This window comes from Leptonotus elevatus, chromosome 5 (genome assembly GCF_054856555.1).
Source record: "Leptonotus elevatus isolate MCC_2025b chromosome 5, RoL_Lele_1.0, whole genome shotgun sequence".
NCBI lineage: Eukaryota > Metazoa > Chordata > Actinopteri > Syngnathiformes > Syngnathidae > Leptonotus > Leptonotus elevatus.
In genome coordinates, this window is record NC_141243.1 from 14,757,443 (window position 1) to 14,779,742 (window position 22,300).

Consider the following 22,300-nt stretch of genomic DNA (forward strand, 5'->3'; position numbering starts at 1 on the left):
CCACTTGACACCTTTACAAATTCATCCCCATCCCTTGGCAGACGGCACGCACTTCGCCCACGGGGCACAATGCAGCGATCCTCGACAATCAATGGCAGATAAATCAATGCTATCTCTTTTTTCCATGCCTCTGTTGCCATTGATTTTTTTACCCCCCCTCCCCGTTACTTTTCTGCGCCTGGAAAGTTTGCTCATTTAAAGTGAGTTCACTTTCAGGAACACATTTTAACAACACAAGGCTGTCAGCTCCAAGTCAGACGCTAATGTTAGCAGTGGATGGGGCGTAAACGGGCTTTATTTATGAGATGCGCTGTTCAAACAGAGGCTGGAGTGGATTTATTGAATGGATTTATTGTGAGCTCCCTTTTTAATAGAGGCATGTCCAATCCTGCCTTGATTGGAAGCTCTTTTATTTTGAAACCTTGACAGCGACAAAGCAGCGATGCTTTGATCACAAGAGAGAGAAGAGGCCCAATTAGTGTTGGGATTACTCTCATGTTGCTGTTTTAGTGAAAAGCCCATTGCCATCAAATACAATTTCACGTTCAATCTGCCGGCTCTGCGGCGTGTCACCAGCAATGATATCTGGGAAACGCACGCGCTCAGATATATTATTTTGAAAGCTCCATTTAATATCGCCCCACAGTAAATTATCTACTGTGATGTTTCGCTCGTCTCCCCCATAAATAATTCATTGTTTTTATGTGCCCTCATGCCGCCTTGGGGGATTGGAACAGCTGAGTGTTTTCACAACGTATTTGTGTCCAATCTTCTGTGTATTGGGCGTGCTCTAATCAAACCGCAGTACACATGCCTCGAATGTTTGTTGAGTCATCTGCTTATCAGCTAATCAAATGACTTGTTTGCCTTCATTCCTGGCTCCCAGAGGCGTCCGCCCTTGATTGGCTCGTTTTCTATTGATTGTTCCTGTGTTTGATTTACGGTAAAGCCTCATGCTATATGTAATAGGGCTGAAATCCACAGGCTTTTGTTATCCGCTCAGCAGCAATGAGGAAGGAGACAGGATTGAAGCTAATACAGGATGGACTTGGACCAGAACCCCCCCCCCCCCTTTTTTTTTTCTCATAAAATACCAAGTGCAACATGTGTAACTCTTCTCCTCAAGAAGCGAAAAGGCAATTCATAAAAATAATTTCAAAGGTGGAGAGGCCAGCGTGGTGACATGCGTCTATACCCGGCATTGGGGAGCAATCAGATAGGGCAGAATTGATGACCTGGCTCACAATGGATTTCTTGGAGCGGGCTGCCAGACCGAGGTAATACTTTCAGGCTCTTATCAGCGCTGGCATAAGCTGAGTGCTGCATCACCCACTTCCCAGCGTCAGCTTATTATGAGTCCATGATGTGTGATTGCTCGTCCTTCCCCTTTGGGTGTCTGTGGCCCGGTAGGAGGACGGCGATGAAGATGAAAACACTGAAAGACTGCTTATGACATTTTTTTTTATTGGCAAAAAAACTGTGTGATGGGCTTTTGGAAATTTAGGAACGTTAGTTGCGTAGTTGCGGAGGAAATGGCCAAAGCAGGATGGAAATTACCTCGCAAAAGTGCTTTGCATTACTGTGAACAATATTACTATTATTTGCACCTTTGAATCAGAGGTGAGTGTTATGAGCTACATTTAGTCTGTTGCATTGTACTTATGGACATTTTTGCAAGCAATAGAAAATTGCCAACAATTTCATGCAATTCAAAGGAAAAATGCCATATTGGGATACATGCCTTTCTTTAAAGGGATACTTGACTCATTGAGCCATTTTCAGCAATAAGAAGTTGATATTGTGCCCAGAATTAATTTGATAACTTTATTTATTATTTTTCATGTACAATTAATACCTGTAAAAACACGTTTTTCCATTTGCTGTCGATTGAAGATGACATCACCTGTGCTGAGGAAATAGGTAACGACCAATTACACGGCTCATCTATTTCCTGGGTTTGGTCATCAAACTGAGCCATGATTGGTCGTTACCTGTTTCAGCACAGGTGATTGTCATCATCATCTTCAGTCGACAGCAAGTGGAAAAATTCGTTTTTAAAGGTATTGTTCATGAAAAAAATATATATTTTGTCTTTGCACATGTACTTTTGTAATCAGTCTGTTTTTACTTGATATACATGTTTGAAAATATAAATATAATGAATTTATCACATTAGTTATAGATAAAGTGAAAATGACTCAATGAGTCAAATATCTATTTAAAATTATGTAATTGTTTTTTGGGGGTAAAATGTTATGTACTCACTAGTGCTGTTGATACTTGGAGAGAGTTGAGTACTCATACTGACTGGTATTGGCCTAATAAAAGATTGTATCGAAAGTATTTAACCGATTATTACTTTGATTTGTCAAAGTCACATGACGCCGTTTAACTAATTAGTCACAGACTCATTTATATGAAACGTGGCAGATTTACTTTACAATTACGTATAGGCACGCAACTTAGGTGTGGATGAGTGGTATAAAATTGATAGATGGACTATGAAAGTAAACAAAAGCTATTTGTATGCTGTCATCCGTGTCTGCCTAAAAAAGTCGACAAGAATTCCACTTGAAACAAAGTAGAAGCTGCCTTGTTCTGTTTGCAAACTACAGTACTCTGTGAAATCAAAGCAGTCAGACCCGTTTGAGCTCAGTTTAGAAGGGATTATTCCCATACGATAACGATGTAAGTTGGCAGAGCACTCACATTGTTTTTGAGTTATGTAACAGGTGTTAGAGTTGCTGATGAATGCGGGCGAATCCACCTGCCAAAGTTCAATATAATCAGAATATTGCATATATAATTACATAATTAATCATCGCTGCCTGGCGACCCTACCGTATATGCTGGGATATGTGTGCAAACAGAGAAAATGATTTAAGACCACTTGTTGTGACGGAATTTTTTTTTATTCTTTTCCCTTGATTATTGCTTCACTGTAGAGTGACATTGTTGGGCCATATTTGAATTTGCATATTCCTGTTCCTATATTTTTGTCTACTGACATACATGCACTATTTTAAATGATACATTTATCAATTACTCGTTAGTTTGTCACTCTATTTTAATGGAATACTTACCCTTATGCAATTGGAGGACTACTTACTTTTAGTTTACATATATAATGTATCAGTACTCTGACTTGAGTACAATTTAATTCGGCTGCTCTTCCTCTGCTTAAAATAAACACTCTCTTGCATTATCACTCTTCACATTATATCCCTTTTTATGAAAATAGCTGGAAATGAAATTTAAGTCTTGTTTACTTGAGTATATTTTCAAAGCCTATATAACAATCATGTATCAGTCATTCATCCATTTATAGGAAGAAACAAATGCCTCTAATGCCCAATAAGACTTCAAAACAGCTTTCAGCAGAGCTGGCCCAAGGCATAAGCAAACTATGTACGAGGATTTTCGAAACATATTAAACATATAAAGTTGTAGGGAGAAGGGCCCCGGCTCAAATTCTGCTAAGGGCCCTCAGGCTTGGGCCGAGAACAGTATGAAATACAGTTTTACACCACAGCAATCACAATAATAAACATTGTTTAATGAATATCAATGTAACAGTGCTGATTAATACGGAACTCTTGTAAATGTGCAACTCTATTTAATGTGATTGTTTATAAAGACATGACGTTCTAATCTGTGTGCAAAGAGAGGGAGAGAGTTTTAAATAAGCTAATTTCACGTCTTACTGCATTGATTTTTATGATTGTGGCTGCATAGCAGTGCTTTATTTCTCAGTACTGGGTCAGACTTGAGTTCTCCCCATTAAGGAATGTCACAGTTAACCTTTAAGGATGCTGCGGAAAGATGGATGAAGTGCTGTGGAGGATAAAAGGGTGATTAAAGATCTCAATCTGCATTCTGCCACAGTAATTAATATTAGACGTACTTTTTTTTTCTTCTTCTTTTGCTTTTTTAAACGCCAGTAAACAACGTGGTTTCAGACGCTCGGACGCCATGCATTTCTATGGTAACAGCCGTCAATTATCGTTGATTGGCCGAGCCGTGGGAATGTTTGTGTTGGCCGACCTCGCTGATTGGTCGGTGGGCGGTCTGTACAGCCTGACGGGCTGCAGCGTTCCGGGTTATTGTCAGTCTCAGCAGCTCGGCACCAGGGCAGGACCGCCGCATCCCGGAGCTGCCAGCTCTTTCATCCAAATTCATCCTTTTTTTTCCGCTTCCCCCTCCCCTTTTATTGATTTCTGCACCAAAGAGAGCAGCAAGGGGTGAGGTCAGTGCATAAGAAAAGCCGGAGACCCACGCGGTGTATTTGGAGGCAAAAAACATATTCGAGGGGAGAAAGTGAAGGACCGAGCGGTGCCGAATCACCGGGATTTCTTTTTTTCCTTTCCACGCCAGCCTTTGAAGAGTCTCCTTTCTCGGTCTCAGTTTTGATTTGTGTCAATGCGCACTGGATTGCCTCGATTGTATCCTCACATTCGAATGATGATTTTTAGACCACTTTAAACCGACGCGTAACAGCTGGGATATTTTCTCTCCCTCTCTTGGATTTGTGGAATACTGCGTAGCGCATAAACCAAGCACCCAGTCGCTCCACTAACTGCCTCATCGTTTGGAGATAACAGCGAGTGAAATTAAAAGCAACCCAGGGACCTTTCACCTCGCTCCGCAGGCGAAAGGTCGACCGCTCGAAGCGCACTTTGCGGTGCGCAATTGTTCCGCCTGTTTCTGCACCGTTTGCCCTCCGCTTAAAATTTGGCAGTCGATCCGAGAACATTTCAAAAAGCTTGTCAAGTGTGGGATTTAAATCGCTACGGGTGGAGGAAGAAGAAGAAGAGGATAAACTTCAACTCCGTTTGACATCAGCACTGCTGGATTGGAGCAAAATGAAGAATTTCTAATTGGGAGCACAAATGCTTGCTCGGCCAATGGTATAAATCTGCATGGAGCTCTAGTCTGCACTCCGGAACAATTTATGGTAAATATATTTATATATTATTCTAAAGTCATGTCTTAAGCCCCCCCCCCCCCCCCCCCCGCACTGTCAGAACCCGTTGTCTGTCTTTGGGATGCTAACGAGATAGAAGGTTAGTAAAAGCTGTTGGCGCTTAATGATGTCCCGCATTGTTGTGTGAACCATAATAAAAAAAGAAGTGTCGTAAAACGGACACGTTCGAATGGCTCCGGGAGCCACTTTGAAGTGTGATTGAACGGCTCCGAGGCCGGTACTGCTCCTGCTGCGGGCTCTGATCCAAACGTGCGAACCTCTCAACTGCAAATGTCTGCTGCAATTAGTGCTTCTTCACCCCGGAGTGTTAATGACATCCACTGTGCTTTTATAGTCTTCCTGCATATTATTGGAAGGATTTTTTACTGCAGAGCTCGTAAAATTCAGCCGAGATGTGAGCGTCCAACTGTAAAACTTTTCACTCCCAAGGATGATGTGAAGCTTCTGTGTGCGCGTGTGTCTTTTGGCAAACACGCACGCGCACGCGCAGCCTTTCACGCAAACACTGGCTGATGATCTCCAATTGTGTTATTTCTCATTTGAACGCGAAGGCTCTTTTCGGCTCCTGTGAACTTTGAGCTTCACACACACACTTGAGGTATACGCCACATACACTGCAAGTGTACCTAATAAAGTGTCCAGTAAACACACGAGCATGCGCGATATGATTTATGCTGACTGCAAGCGAAAAGGCTGCTCACATACTATGTTTTAACATTATCCTTGCAATATCTCCCCGACTGGAGCCAGTCGGTCTCTCTCCCGTCGACAAGCAGCTTGCTGAATGTAATATGCCCAATCCCCCCCCCCCCCCCCCCCCCCATCCCTCCTCCATCCCAGCTAGGGCACCTGCCACGGAGCCTTCCTGGCTGTATTGAATAAAACATCCAGTGATGTATGAGGCAGGGGGCTGCACCCGAGGGGGCACAACTGCCTCATTTACTTCCTCCACTCTGCGCCTCTGACCTGCTGAGCAAATTGTGCTCATATTAGCTCTGCGGCTGCTCCTCACCTAAACAAATAGTCTTCCCAGCATAATGCTTGTCTTAATTCAACGTGATGGTTGGACGAGGCACCGGGAAACAGCGTGACAGAGAAGCTTTAATATCTAGGTCACTGAATTACCTTTCTGGAGTTTCTTAGTTTTTTTTTGTACCTTTTTATTTTCTGACTTGCTTTTGAAAGCGTTTGTTATTTTCCTCTCACTTTAGACCTTCAAATGTCCTACTGCAGGCTTTAGCTTTCAACTTGTGCCTGTTTTTTTTTCTCATCTTGCTTCCTGTTGTTCAATCTTTAGAAATGCGGCGAAAACCCCCGAGGTTAAACACAATTCCAGGAATGCTGGTCAACTTACGATTTGTTCCGATTGAAAATCAATTGCTTTCCATAGAAAATAATGGAAATGCAATTGATCTGTTCCAGGCTCAAACAGTTTCCAACAGAAAGCCATCGTTAACTGTAAGGCAATGTAACAACAAGTAACATTTTTCATTTGTCATTCAAGTTTAAAGGAAATGAATGCAACATTTACAGTAGCGAACAGTCACACAAGCGTGAAAAGCAGTTAACGAGATTCTGTTAATGCTTAGGAACAATAAATTGTGTCCTCGCCCTTAATCTAACCGTGATGGACATGCAGAGGAAGATGACTGCTTGGCAAGTTTGTTCACACACTCTAAAAACAGTTGGGTTAAAAGTAACCCAATTATGGATCAAAAATGGACCGATCCACTTTATGTGTCAAATTGATCCAACTGTCTGGATTGTTTTGTACAAATTGACCCAAGTAGAGGATCGGTCCATTTTTGACCCAACAGTTTTTAGAGTGCAAGTTCCACTGTACTTGTATTGTTCCGCACTTTGAAGCCGTTTACATCGTACTGGACAGTTTTGATTAAAAGCAGAAAAGAACTGCGTTGTTTGCTTGTTTAAAATGTTTTGGAGGCAAATAATAGGCAAGTTGGCAACTTTGTAAAACCGATCACAAAGTGGAAGGTTTTTAGTATCACGTTATTGTTTCTGTCAAAACACTCAGAAACTAATGTAAGTCACATTGAAAATGACCTAACATGTAAAGTAAACTAAACATGTCTAATTGGTCACACCAGAGAGAAGAGTGTCGTTAACAAGCCCAGGAGATTTGAATGAGTAAAAAAATAACCTTCAAGTGTATGAAATCAGGCTTCAAAATGGTAAAACATTGAGATGTTGTCTCAATTCTCAGATGCATTTGGCACGTATGCCAAATGCGCTGAAAACATGTCTCGCTAAACAACTCACTTGCCAATCAAATGCAGTATGTCTAGCACAGGGTGCCCAGCCTTTTTTCTCTGAGGGCCACATAAAGAAAAATCAAAGGATGAAAGGGCCACTGAATTTTCTTACTTTCATTTATCTAGCACACCAAAATCAGTCAATATAGCATATTGTTATATATATATATATATGAGTGTTTTTTGAAAAATGGCTACCTGAACAGATTTCTATAAACCAAATTATTTTAGTATTTAAGATCTTGAGGTAGTTAGAGAACCTGAATAGCATCTGAATCCCATCTCCAAAACAGGAGCAATCTGCCGTAAAATTATATTTTTAAAAAAAAAATTATGCTGCACAATAATCATTAATGTTACATGTTCACAATTTGGACCTTGACACACCCACAGCTAATAGTGGAGGAAACCATTTTTTTGTGTGTAAACAATTATTGTTATTCATCACAGATAAATGTTACTAATTTAAGTTGTAATAGTTAATGTGCATCATTGCATATTTAGAAAAGGTCTACAGTATATAAAACAAAATTTATTAGTAGCAAATGTTACTTTTTTGAAAAGTCGCGGGCTGCTTAAAAATGGACAGCAGGCCACGAATGGCCCACGGGCCATAGTCTGGACACCACTGGACTGGTCTAGCATATATGCCTACACATCCCTATATGTTTGAACCGCACACGGCGTGGATGGATGGTTTGAGTAAGGAGATGAAGAATTCGAAAAGGCTAACTCGTGATATCATGAGCTTCGATCGACACGCAATCGTTGTGCGACGGATTTTTTTCCCGTGACGTCACCCGAGCACGTCGGAAAACAGTAACGAGGAAAACATTTATTAAGACTTTTTTTTTTTTTTTGGTGCACATGGTGATGGCTGGTTTGAGTGAGAGGAAGCTAACAGTGAGTGGAAAGAAAATAGGTAAGGGATTATTAGGAGAAATCTTTTGGTGGAATAGCCCTTAGCTGAAAATGCATATCGTTGTCGCAATAGACGCAATGGTGAAGATCATTTATTTTCATTTATATGAAACACCGAAGTTTTTGCGAAGGAAACGGGGCTATAGCGATCGCGCATTAAAGTCATTACACCACAACTGAAAACTGAAATCACATCTGTTACTCATTAAAGCGGTTCGTAGCCATTTGAGGACATTTGAGCACCACACCGACCAAATTAATACGTTAAAAAAGGCCTTTTTCTTAAATTACACATCAGTTTGATTGATTGATAGTTTGGGCGCCTTAACATATTCTGTGCTTATTAATGCAGCAGCCTGCAGTGAAAAGCGAGTAGCAGTCTTGAATATCGTTGAAGTTGCTGAAGTTTAATTTCCTGCTCAGTGTATTAATCTCTTCTTTAATCCTTGCATGGTTTGATTGTCTCAACACCTACCCGGAGGCAGCCAATCTCATTTTTAGCAATTAAGATGGCTAAAATAGTCGCAGCTTGTGCAAGAGTGTGTGCGCACTTTTTACGCCGATTAATAACATTTAGGACAGATCTGAAGTCCATACAGTCGCTAGATGTCCGACATCACGGAAAACATGCTACGCATTTGAACCAGACAGGCAGAAATATCTCTTTAAACTAGCAAACATCAGCTGACACTTGAAGCCACATTTCCTCGCTAAGCTGCTCATTAGACTCTTGATCAAAGTGTTTAATTTCCTGAAAAGTTTCATGCGCCGGCAAACAAATGAGACAACGTCCTGTCTTTCTTGTGCGTTACACCGCTACATGATTTAATATCACCTCCGCTGTCCTGATTATTGCTCCATCCACAATATATAGAGACATGAAAAGGCCTACAACAAAAGCATTATACACTAATCATCGCTGCGGCGGGACGAGCACACCCTTCAAGCAGTCATTGCAAATGAGGCGGCGTGCAGAGAAAATGGGATGTGACATTACATGGATGCTTGTGTGGGTGCGGGTGTGTGAAGGTCCGCTCTGCTCAGCTGCAGGGGCAGCGGCAGCCTGACATGACATCGTTGCCTTGCTGTATAGTTAGCAGCAATACCTCCACAACTAGATCTATTTTAGCACCGGATGCTTGACCCCGCGCTCTCACTGCGGCTGCACCGGGCATGTCGGACGAGCGCCTCGTATTTTCTGCCCCATCTGTTGGGTGTTTTCGCGATGTCAGGGTCAAATGGTGGTTCACGGCTGCTCCTCGTGAAGCATGTTTTTATCAAGGGTTGTGTGATAATCAGATGGTTTGGCTATTCCGCTTTGATGTATATTGTAGCTTTTGTGAGCAAATAGAAAAGCTGTATCAAAAGATGTGTTTACATACAGTGGTGTAGCACTTTTGTTTCTGGTCATTTAGGTTCCTCAGCAAGGTCTTCTCTGCTGGCGAGAGAATCAGAATCGCTGATCTACGTTTACAACTGAGACAAATTGTATTCATTAATTTCCAACAGTCTCTTATCTTCATTTCATAGCGTTTGTCTTGGCTGCCCTGCTTCCAGATACGCAGTTTAATGTAGATTATTATTTTTTTGGTCCAATCATATTTCAGCTTTTGTGTGTTGCCATGCAAATGTAAATTGCCAAGGACCTCCACAATTCAGACTGATGGTGTTGAACATACTCACGCCAATGAAATGGCATTTTTTTTTGTTCACCAATCAGATTTCAGATTTTTTCTGTCCTCTGATTGGTTCGGCTAAATAGTCTGCAATGTTTACCCCTTTTGATTGGTTGAGCTAAATATCCGCACCAAAGATTGATTTACAGTGAACGATGATGTCTGACGTGATTTTCAAGCCCCACTCTTCAAGATAAACAGGACTTTACGAGGCTAGGTCAGCCAACACTATTTCTGGCTTGCTTATTTCAACACGGAAAATGATCTTTTTGGCACTATCAGAGCAGCGTGTATGAGCGCTAAAGCTAGCTTACACAGACTGGCAGGAGCAAGTAAAGACTTCAACATCTCTGGTGAGCAAGATAACTTTATTGAAAGTTTGTATGTTTTTGCCATGTTATTAGATAAATAATGATTGTGAACTGCTATATAATAGTGTATGAGGTATAGAGGTGAAGTATTGGAACTTTCGGAAGATAAAGTTTTCTTTAGTAAAAATGGTATTCATCCTCAAATGGGTGAAATGCCTCTGTGTATTGTTTAAAGAGGAAGTCAAGTAAAAAATGTTCTTTACAATAGTATGATCTATGCGGGAATATGAATTAAGCAGCAAAATCTACCCGTCTTATTTGGGGCGGCCATTTTGCCACTTGCTGTCTACTGAAAATGACGTGACATTTGCTCAGGGTTCAGGTAACAACCAATCAGCTGTTTTATGGGTTTGGTCATGTGACGTTTGGAATCTGAGCCCTGATTGGCCATTACCTACTTGAGTCCTGAGCAACTGTGATGTCATTATCAGTCGTCAGAAAGTGGCAGTACAAGGCAAAATGGCCGCCACCTGTCTAAAAATGGATGGGTTTTGCTGCTTATTTTATGTTCTATAAATGCAATATCCATCAGAATACCATGTTTAGACTAGTGAGGGCGCAAGAAAAACTTCCCATTTCATGCCATGCATAGCTAGCTGAAAAAGCGTGTTTCCTCCCTGTTTTGAAGATGCTACTGTAACTTCTTTTCTCGTAGAAAGCTAAGTTGACGCTTGCCCGTCACACGTGTCGCTCACGACATACAACACCTCCACCCTGACCTCTCATTCTGTCAGGCTGAATGGAAGTCACGTCCCATCAGACATCTAGGTTAATGTGTAGCCTTTAATATGGAAAGGTTAAGGTGAGCTGATGCATTTTTATTGTCTAAAAGAGCTCATGTGCTTTTCATATGCGGTTAATGAATACAACACAAGGCCATGCGTGTCCTTCATGGTACAATCTACCCCTTAGGGCTAATTATTAGACTCCAAAGCAAGTGCGTCTTTTTCATGCCAAAAAATCGGTAAAAGTCAAGTGTGAAGGGCTGTGAAAGCTGTACCTTTGAGGGTACCACCTCCTCAACTCCTCAGGGAGCAATGATATACTTTCCTTTTCCTGCATGCCTGATCGCTGTGCATCTTAGTCGGCTCTCCATCCCAGCGAGAGGGGCAAGGGCAGGCGTGCTCCTTCCAAAGTGTTCCTGGCTGAAGGATAAAAACAAATCTGACACGCTCCCCAACTGTGAATTTGCTCTCCTTAAAAACAATGCCTCTCCTGCCTTCCTCACGCTCACATTGATTTGTTCTGGGTGACAGTGCAGGCTGCTGTGAAATCACCCCGGCGTCATTGATCTCAGCGAGAGGAGGCGAGGCTCAAGGAGTCTGGCGACAGTGAGCAACATGGGAAAATCCTCCGCGTGCCCCCCCTCGACCCCCAACCACTATACCGCAATGACGGTCTTGGCCGCTATCAGATGGGCCCCCGCTGTTGCTCCCCAGCTACTGTATCTCAGGCCTTGGCTACGCTTTGATGTGTTCTGTGGAGGCCCGTACACGCTGCTTGATTCACCATTGTGCCTCGCTGTGTTTCACATTATCTGGCGAACTCTTTATTGCCACTGTTTTCCATGCCAGAAGCAAGACTGTTTTTTTTCCTTCTTTTTATCTCATGCAGGACTCTGATTAATCTCCCCCCTCTATGCTGTTGTACTTTAATCTTGAATGGGAGATATCTGATTCTCCTCGGCTATTGAGGAAGATCAAACTTTATTGGAACAAGGAACTGCACATCATCCTAATCTCCATCTCCCTGCATTTTGGCCAGCTGCCCCCCCCCACCCCCCACAAGCTTTGTATATTTCTGCAGAAGCAGGAAATACATCAGACAGATAAGATATTTTCTCCTCATGCTTTCGTAATTTATTCCCTGTTGACAAAAGACACCAATTTACATCTATGCAGTTTGATTACCTGATTGGGGGAACAGCGCGAGAGAATGGCGAATTTGCTGACATTAGCAAATGGCCGTCTTGTCCTGTATGTCATAAATAGGGATGTTTGATACCACGTTTTTTTTTTCAGTATTGCCAGTATTGGTCGACTCAACTCTCGAATAGTCACCCAAACCGATACCAAGTACAGATACTACTTTTTGATCCATAAAATGTCCCTAAAAACAATGAAAGCTAATTTTAAAGAACAATCTAGGGCTGGGCGTTATGGCCCAAAAATAAAATCTCAAATTTTCAGTCATTCAGGACCGATTTTAATAGATTTTAATCTAATAAATCCAACAAACATTTATTTAAAAGTTATGTTCGCTCAAAAATTATTCCTGTAAAAAATTCAGTTTTAACATAAACTTAACATTCATAGTTTTGCCACAATTAAGTAGTTGGTAGCTATTAAAAGCAACCTATCCAGTATTCTGCCAAAATTACAACTCACAATGACAATGGATGTAACAGAACATAAGAACAACAGCTTTTCATAATCAAGAAAAAATTAAAAAGTGCTGATAGCTTGTACTGATACCTTGAAATAAAATCGGATGATTCGATACCTGGTATCCCTATAAAATAAACAAATAAAAAAATGTTTCCAGTTACTTTAAATGGGGTTTGTTCACTCTCTCTATTTATTGACATACAAAAAATGAGGCGATGTCTGACCCATGTCATCCGTCTATAACCGCCTGGAGGGAGATACATCAGCTGCATGGATGCATCAAGGTTCAATGCCTTTGATTACACTGCAGTCAGTACAGGAATTAGCTATTGACTTGTATTTTCTCCTGTCACTTGCTCCGTATCAACGCATAACAGTGCAAATTATGCTGACCAGCGTCTGTGCCGTTGCTGCTCGCATATTATATTGTTTCAAATGCGTAACACTTATTCGCTGTCACACCTCTCACAGACCGTTTGCGTCCGTGACAAAAAGAGGCCATTACCCGATTGTAAGGCGCTCGCTGTAAAGTAATGAAATTTTCACCGACTGCAGAAAACAATGTTGTCTGGTCTGGAGTGTAATTGCACAAGCCACCTCACAATTTTCTCCCCAAAGTCGAGCGTGAATGCCGCACGATTTAATAAAACTCGGGAGATTTTTATCATTTCTTGGCAGCGGAGACAGTAAGCCGAGGCTTGCGCAGATAAAACCCATATTCAGTCAACGTGGAGAATTCCAACCGAGCTGGATACGGTTGAAAAGACACAGCAGCTGACCCACAGGGGCGCATTTACGTATATCTGAATAGGATTGGTGCAAGTCAGCTATATTGTTGGTATTAAGCTCCAGTTTCCTTAATCTCAATGATGGAGGAGCTCGGAATTCTCATCTTTTTCTCCCGCCATGTTATTTGTGTCAAGGAAAGGTTGGAAATCCAGACGATATTGGACCCTGAGGCCAAAGAGCTTGGGTGCCTGCTTCCACTCACATACAAAAACATAGGAACATTGACATGAGGACATGTATTGCGCACACACGCACACACACAGACACACACAAACACACACACTCCTAGCCCTGTTTTATTACCTCCTGCCTGCCGCTGGAATTGCTTTCCTCCCTCGAGTGAGCCAGGCAAAGCCGGCTTTATTGTGTTAACCTATTTGTGTGTCAAGAGCGATTGCGGCGTTCTTTATCTCTGTTTGTATTCGGACGGGGAGACAGCAGAGAGGGGCGAGCGAGCGGGGAAGGCGGAGAGCGAGCAATGGGGATGTGGTCGCATGGAGTGAGTGGGGTAGTGGGCGGTGGGCGGTGGAGGTGGGGGGGGGGGGGGTTGCACACAGGAGGTAGACGAGCCACCGGAGTTAGACGGATGGCCGGTCACCTCGCTCCACTCTGGAGGATAATGACTGGTTGCTTAGCAATAAACCGCCTTATATCCACTTCCTGACTTGCAACCACAGTAATCACTTTTTTCCTGAAACAGCACATTGGTATTTTATAATAATAAGGCAACTGACGTCCTTTAAAAACTGCTTAATAGCACTTAAATGTACCGCATTTATGTGTGGTCTAATCTGGTCAGTTCACTTTCATCTCCAGTCAACATTATCTTTGCATGAATACATGTTTACATCCACATTTGCGAGCAGTTGGTGGAGTTTGACCAGGATTACTGCGGGTCATAGTCATATAGTGCATCCCTCCAGATAGATCGCGGCTCTTTTCCAACCTTTGATCTCTGCAAAACCTGACCGCTCACATATCCATGTTCACGCACTCGCAGTTTGATGGGCCGACTACAGGCTACCAGGGCGTCCCTCTTGTGAGCTCTTAGTTTTATTAACATTTTTATTGACTCGAACAAATTGCTGACCTTTAGTGGCATAATGAACGGCCCAGGCTGCTCGGGAAAAGTGACTGCTCTGGCAGGACGAACTGGCGTCATTCCAAAATGTTCAGTTCATGATCTTTAATGTTTGAGCAGCAGGTCACAGCTTTTACTACTACGGAGGCAGAGTGTGGAGTAAACATTTTTGAACTTACTTTTGTTGCAAATAAACGTACTTATAAACGTTAAAAAAAAATAATAATGCTATTTTATCTAAGGTTTTAGCATTTAGCCTACAAGTATATTCAAATGTACTTGCAAATACATTTGAACATACTTACATATAGTTGAACAACATATTTGCCAGCATGTTGGAACAGATTTGCAAATATGTTTAAATGTATTTGCAAGTAGACTACATTCAAATGTATTTCGAAGTACGTTCGAATGTACTTTTAGGCTAAATGCTAAAAATGTAGCACCCTATAATGGCACAGGGGTACGACGGCGTATTAGGGCCACATAAATATATATTGTTTTAGAGGTTGGGGGCGATATTCAGAGAAAAAAACTCGCAAATTTGCAAGTTTATAAAGTGGCAGATTTGCGAGTTTATAAAGTGGCAAATTTCAACTCTATAAAGTGACAGATTTGCGAGAGAAAAACTCAGAAACTTATGAGAAATACATGCAGTGTAGCTATAGTCTAATGTGAGTATTGATTGGTGCTTAATGAGACACTGTTTATAAAATGAAAATGCTTGATGGAGACGTATTCATTTGTAATTTAAACTTTACTCGTCATACGCGGCAGCTAGAGCGACAACACTTCCTGATCAGCTGACCAAACACTAACCAATCAGAAGCTAGCATACTTTAGGTAAATGCAAGTGAATGACGGAGAGCAGCAGATTCGACACATCAACTTAGATACTTGTACAAAAAAACTATTATTCTGGAAACACAAATGTACAAGTCGATATTTATTTGAACAAATTAATTTAAATGCATGATCCCCAGGGTTTGGACCTTCGCAAAGTGAGGCGTCTTTGTCGCTGGCAGTACCCAACGCTTCAAAGTGTGAATGCTTAACATGATACGGTTAAAGCCATTACTATCGAACTTATTTGAAAACCCAACCGAAAAGTATTGGCACAAACATCCGAGTAGTACGCTACGTGTATTTCCTGTAAATTGCTGAGTTTTTTTCTCACAAATCTGCCATTTTATAAAGTCGCAAATTTGCGAGTTTTTTTCTTAGAATATAGAATATTGCCCCCCACCCTCAAAAAATATATATATTTATACGTGGCCCTATTTTATATTTTATTTAGTATTGACTTGCACATGCGCAAGTAAAAAAAAAAAATCTATTTTTTTTCTAACATTTGGCCTACAATATACCAGTGCATGATTTCCGTTTGACATGTTTTTCTCCCATAATGCCACAGGGTATGCGTATGCTTAAATCAACACCCCTCGTGATATTATGGGAAATCATGCCCTGCAGACATAGTAACACATCATAAAAATTACTAATGAACTTTATTTACTTGCAAAATGTTTGGCTTCCTTGATATATCATAGGCCAAAAGCAACAAAAAAAAAGATAATTTTTTTTTTAAATAGTGGATACCTGTGGCATTATGGGGAAAAAAATGCTATGTTTTTAGCATTTAGCCTACACCTGCTTGCAAATATGTTTGAACATATTTAAATACACACAGACGTATTTGCAAGTATATTATAATATATTGAAATACTGTACGTTCAAACTGATTTATAAATAATGTTGAAGTATATTTGCGGCAGTTAAAAAATGTTTACTCCACATTGGCAGTTCCATATAATACCGCTGAGTGTTTTCAAACATTTGAATTTCGAGAACTGTATGGGGATAAAAGTTTATAGTTTCAACAAAGCCTCAATTTAGGTTTACTGCTTGTTTCAGATCTGGCCAATTATCCTCTCTCCTTTTAAAAAAAAAATCCGCTCGTCTTTCATGAAATTTTCTTTGAAGATGGTATTAAAGTTGTTTATGGTGATAAACAGTCACAAGATTTCAATCAGACGTCATGGAGCGAATAAAATGTTTCAGCTGATGCCAAGTAGCTTCTTTGGTGTTTCTCTTTGGATTGACAAATGAAAAATCGCTTTAAACATCTGTTCCATCGCTGGATCCTCTTTGAATAGTGTTAGTGCAGTCATACACCCATCACGCTCATGCACCGTTGGCGAAAGTGACAGCGTTGCACGTCTTGGGAACTTCACACACAGAAACCAAATCTACGCCATTATACCCCCTTCGTATTTCCACACCATGCTTCTGTGCCTACGTCTATAGGAACAGCTGTCCAGCTGTCACAGCAGCCAGCCAGTCGGGCTCTCTCCAAGGCAACATCTGTAGAGCGGGAATGCACAAGGGCAGCTTGTCGCTCTCAGCTTGTCCCCAAAGACCGTGGAAGTGTGTCATGCCTTTTGGCTGCACGTCGCCACTGGCCACATCAAGTGTGCCACTGCCATTATCAACTCATTTTTGCCACTTAAACAAGCTCTGTGAGATTTTTTTTGGGCTCCATAAGGCGGAAAGAAGAAAAAAAAACATAACACATTATCTTAGACATTAATAGTCGTTTGCTTGTGCATGGATATGTGTGTGCGCACACCTGGCTGCGTCTCTTTACAAAATCCCAGCGAGCAAAGTGCAATGGCCTGGAACTGACGGGAACCCACTGGGAGAGTCTCTCCTTGATGTAGCCCCCCCCCCAACCCCCACCCCCCCTCCTTACCGCCGTTTCCTCCTGGCTGCGGAGCGCCGGCGAGGCAGGAGGCGGCGGTGCGGGGATAGAGTAGGAGGAGGGTTGCCATGCGAGATGAACAGAGCTCGGGTCCCCTCTGTCAGACACAAACTAGGATCAGGGAGCTCGCATGGGACTCTCTTGTGGGATGAGCAGAGGGAAAAAGGGAGACAGCAGCTGTTTTTCCTCTTATGCCTCCACCAGAACACTTTTTTTTATTTTTATATATATATATATTCTGATTTATCTCTTGCGGGGCTGTCATTAGCGCCCGTCATGCTGCTTGGTGGCGATAAACATGCATGAGCTGAACATTTGCACTTTTGAGTGTCATAATCATCCTTGTGCCTCTTGGATTTATTTATTTTTTTGATGGTGCTAAGGGATGTGATTTCTTAATCAGACCTCTTCGTAACAAAGAGCCAATCAGGCAGTTGCAGTTTCAAAAAGGTCAAATTAGTTGAAGTCTTATACCCGCGCTAAATATATTATAGTGTCACTTGACAGTTTTTACCCTTATTATGCCATCTCCATACTGTTAGAAATAGTGGTACAGTGGGAGTCTATTTCTGTCCTGTAGAATTTTCACTAATGTACCATAGGGCTAATTATTAGTGACTCAAGTTAACTGCCCAGGGGAGCATCTAACATTAAAGTGTACCTGTGGTCGTCAGAAGGAAAAGTAGAGACAGTTGGTAGATGGTTTATGAAGATTATTATTATTATTATTATTATTATTATTATTATTATTATTATTATTATTATTATTATTATTATTATTATTATTATTATTATTTTGGTTACACTGGTTGTATTAATTAAAGCAAGGTCACGAGACCTTTCAGTCCAAGACGTTATGGCAGATGAGCATTTGAACCCAAAACACGGAATTGTGTTTGCGTGTGTCTGGGAATTAGCCGGCTATCAAGCATTAAATTCAACTGTTAAGCAGTCAATGAAGCCCAGTTCATACTTGCCGCACTCAAAGAGACACAGACAAAGAGAGTTTGAGGACACAAACATACACCAGTTAGCTTAGCGCAAGCTAGCCGCTTGTACGTCAAGCGCATGGATTTAAAAATTAGCCCAAAAGGATAAGTGCTTCAGAAAATGGATGAATGGATGGTTAGAAGATCACCCTGGGCACTGCCGATCGCTAGTTAATGGCGGGGGTCCCGGTGGTTGAAAAAAGTAAAAGCTTTGATGCTTGTGTTGCCGTTAGCATATCTAGTTAGCATGTCATGTATACTCGATATATTTTCAAAAGACAGTCCACCCCTTAAGCTAGGATGACCAGATGTCCCGTTTGGCCGGGACAGTCGCATTTTTGAGTCTCGGGTCCAGTGTCCTTGCGGAATTCACCAACCTCATGTGCATGTCAATCACACAGTTGACATAGCGACTAAAAACTAGTAAGTAAGAACTTTTCTGTTGTAAACATAGCCTAGCTTAGAGGAATCCACTTGTGACTCCAGATTCAGTCATGATTGAAAGCCAAATAAAAAATCCATATGGATGCAGTGAAGTCTCTCCGCCCGTGGTGAAGTCACAAGCAAACAGCTGATGACATGGAAATCGCCTGCTCATGACTTATGTTTTATCATTCAAATTCCCTCTTTTTGCTTGGGTCTGCCGTGATTGAAAGCTCGGCATAAAAGCAGCGGCGGGGCCGACGGTAACTGTGACAATGGTCTCGCCTCTCTGCCTTGTTTTCACACTTTTTCTGCTGTCACAGACAACCTCACTGATTGCCTCTCTGCCAAGACTGCATACTATTAATCTTTTAAACAAGAGGCTGAGCGCAGCTGTATTATTTGTAGAAAACCAAGAGGACCTCATGAGGCTATGTCAAAAAGAAAAAAAGGGGCAACTGGGGCTAATAAATTGGTCTCATTGTGCCGTGCCTCCTTCAAGAAAGAAAGAACACTATTAGAACTTTTAATAGCTGCTGCTGGGATGGATGTGCTGAGGTCTGAATGCAGCCCCCACCTGATAAGTCTGTGGGTTTTCTTGTGGCATCCAGGTGCAGTCTAGGTTTTTATCTATGGCATGAAAAAATAGAAAAGCCTCTGTTTCTATGGACATGTTCCGTGACGGCATATCTAGAGATCCCTTTCAGTGTTCTTGGAGATTTTTTTTTTTTTCTCTCTCTCTCTCTCTCTCTCTCTCTCGCAAATGGAAGCTTAAACAGCAGTTAGTTCCAAAATGGCAAAGCATTGATGTATTATGAAAGGGCTAGAAAAGGAAACAGCTCCATTTGGCCCTCTGTGCTTAACAGCAATTTGAAGTGTTTTAACAACTTGCAAAACCTTTCTAGACTTGAACTTTAATGGCTTTCTGTGCTCCAATTTACTGGGCTTTTGTGTTTAATTAGGTGTGATTTGTGAACATTTCCCAAGTGGTTGGAGGTCTTTTTTTGGGGAGGGCGGAAGTTTCTGTACGTCCTTGACAATTGCTACAGCGTTGCTGACACCTTGGGCTCTAATGGATGTCTTCCTGTGCAAAATAGCCTCATAAAGCAAACTTTAAAGGATGTGGATCACGTGGCAGCAGGATGGAGTCTCCCAGCCATGCGTTTCTGATGTTAGTGCCGTGTAAAGAACCTGAAATTGTGGCATCACTGTGCACCTTCTTTGTGTATTCGCTGTCCATGGAAACCCAGCGAGGCAGTGCAACCTAGATGACTATTTGACTCCCAGGTCAGAGCCACATGATAGCAACGCTGCTGGTCAATGGAAAAGGATATACTTTCCTTTCCAGAGAGCTACGACCGCTTTTGTGATTGTGTGTGTTATCATGCGCATTATGTGCTATTCATAGCATCCTCTGTTGTACCCATTTCCATTTTGAAAACACAAGCAATTGGATGTTTAAGGATTCTGGGTTTAAATTTCAGCTCAGGTTTTGTCTGCGTCTCGTTTGCATGTTCTCCTCTAGCTTTTCGTATGAATTTTGTCTGTGTACTCTGGCTTCTCACATTCCAAAAGCAGATTCTCTATTGTCAAGAGTAATAATGGCAAGAAAAGTGACGAGGATAAGAGCACATGACTGACAGGGGCCCCACCAAATAGTAGAACATTAGTCAATTGGCATTGAAGCGGGGGGCGGGGGGGGGGGGGGGGGGGGGGGGCAAAGTGACAGGCACCCCTGCTTGTGATTGACAGGCATCCAGGTCAGGTTGGAACATGCTTCAAAGTCAGCTGGGATAAGCTCACGCTCACTCGCAATAATTAAAGAACTTTATTGCCATTGACAGGACTTAAATGGATTATTGTTTTTATTTAAATAAATAAAATAAAAAAATAAATATTTAAGAAATAAAAAAACAAATAAATAATGAATAAATAAATTAATTAATAAATGTACATTATTACACTAGTGATAAAGCTTAGTAGATGCCTTTGTTGGAGACCTGAGCTCTGTTGAGTTCCATCTTAATTTTAAATTGCGTGACCCCCCCGACCCCCCCCCCCAATTTAAAATAAATAAATAATTTTTTTTTTTTTTCTTCTTGTTGGTCTTTTTAGTGTAACGGTTCACTTAGGTAACTTTTGTGCAGTTGGTGTGGTAACAGTTCCAATTCAGTGAACATTCAAAATCATGAAAAGTGTGAATTTGAATCATGATTGATTGGCAACCAGTGCAGACTGCAGAGCCCGAGTCTTACTTATCGCGGTTAGGGAAAATAGGTAGTTATGAAAATAATCCTTACTTCTGTTGAAGTAGTTCATTATTATTAGAGACTCTCAAAACCACTTTTTTTCAGACCTGATGCCAGGGTGACTATTAATTGTTTAAGTACTCACTGATATGGTACCTTTCCTACTTTTGATGTATACATTTTCACACAATGACAAACAATGTGAGCAAAGACCTTCCTTTCGGATGCAGATGATGATTCGCCAATGTGTCAAACTACCGCAGTATAGCGCCAACCAAAGAAGACTTACTCTTTTTTACTTTTTCCTTATGTATCATTGCCTGCTATCGGCAGCATCCACGAGTACCCGATACCTTAAAATAAGTCCGATATCGGTGCTCACCCATCCCTAATTATTATCTTTATTTTCCTTGGCTAAATGACTGGACGAAGTTGCCTGGTTATACTTTCTCACAGAGAAGCCAGCAGTGTCCATTTTGAACACCCACTGCGTTTACCAAATATGGTTCCTTGCCCCTTGAAGGGCCTCGCTGTGCGTCTGTGTCTCTTCTGCACATGTATGTGTACAAGGGTGTCTGTTTGTAGGTTAAATACAGACATGGCTGTCCCACTTTGTCACACTAGCCACCCCATTGCCCCCCATTCTCCCCACGCCGCAGTATGATCAGCCAGAGAGCTGCGCATACTGCCACCAACCTCTCCGTTGTGCCCGCCATCCTAAGAAAGATCGTCTGTGGCCCAGCAGCCTCGCCACACTCGCATAGCTCTGTGTGGAAGCATGACTGTGACCCCTGACCTCCTCCTCTCGGAGAAAGCACTCTTGACCTGCTGCCCCATTGTTTCCAGCGGGGATGGATGAGGAGGCGCCGCCTCTGCCGGCGCAATCCTTCACTCAATAGCCGCTCCATCTGTTGACTGCGTGACTCTGGGTTACAAGCAGGGATTTTGCGCCGTCTGTGCAAGGGTATGAAAGGGGCTATGTCAGGGGGCTTCCTGAAAGGGGGTTTAACACTGCATTTGCAGGGTGTCACCATGCGCTCTCTCCCTCAACCCCCACCGCCCGCCCGCCGTCACTCTGAACACAAGCGGCTGGGTGTGTGCGGGATGAGAGGCCTTCATTGTGCCTGTTCACAGGCCCCTCGGCAACAGGGTCACCTTGTCCCTAAACAAATGTTGCCCCCAGTGGGATTGTTGGCGATGTGTGTCGCTGTTTTTATATACGTGTATGTGAAAGGGGGTGGTCAGCGTTTTGAGTGTAAGAATGTGTCATCAGGAAGAGGGCAAAGGCCTTGACTGTGAAGACATTTATCTCAAATTTCTACCTTTCACATCAAGACCTTTTTCAGTGCTGTCCGTCTGCATCAGGCTTTCAAAGGGGATCCACAACCACAGGTCA

At 42.0% G+C, this 22,300-nt stretch overlaps 1 protein-coding gene across 1 annotated transcript in view; it reads left to right on the forward strand.

Annotated features, from left to right (window-relative positions):
* The first annotated feature begins 4,119 nt into the window (after positions 1–4,119).
* The window catches only part of fam222aa (family with sequence similarity 222 member Aa), a 67,102-nt gene continuing 48,921 nt past the window's right edge, over positions 4,120–22,300 (forward strand). Inside the window, exon 1 of the mRNA XM_086076901.1 lies at positions 4,120–4,954. The gene's annotated coding sequence lies outside the window, so the exon portion shown is untranslated. The remainder of the gene's footprint in view (positions 4,955–22,300) is intronic.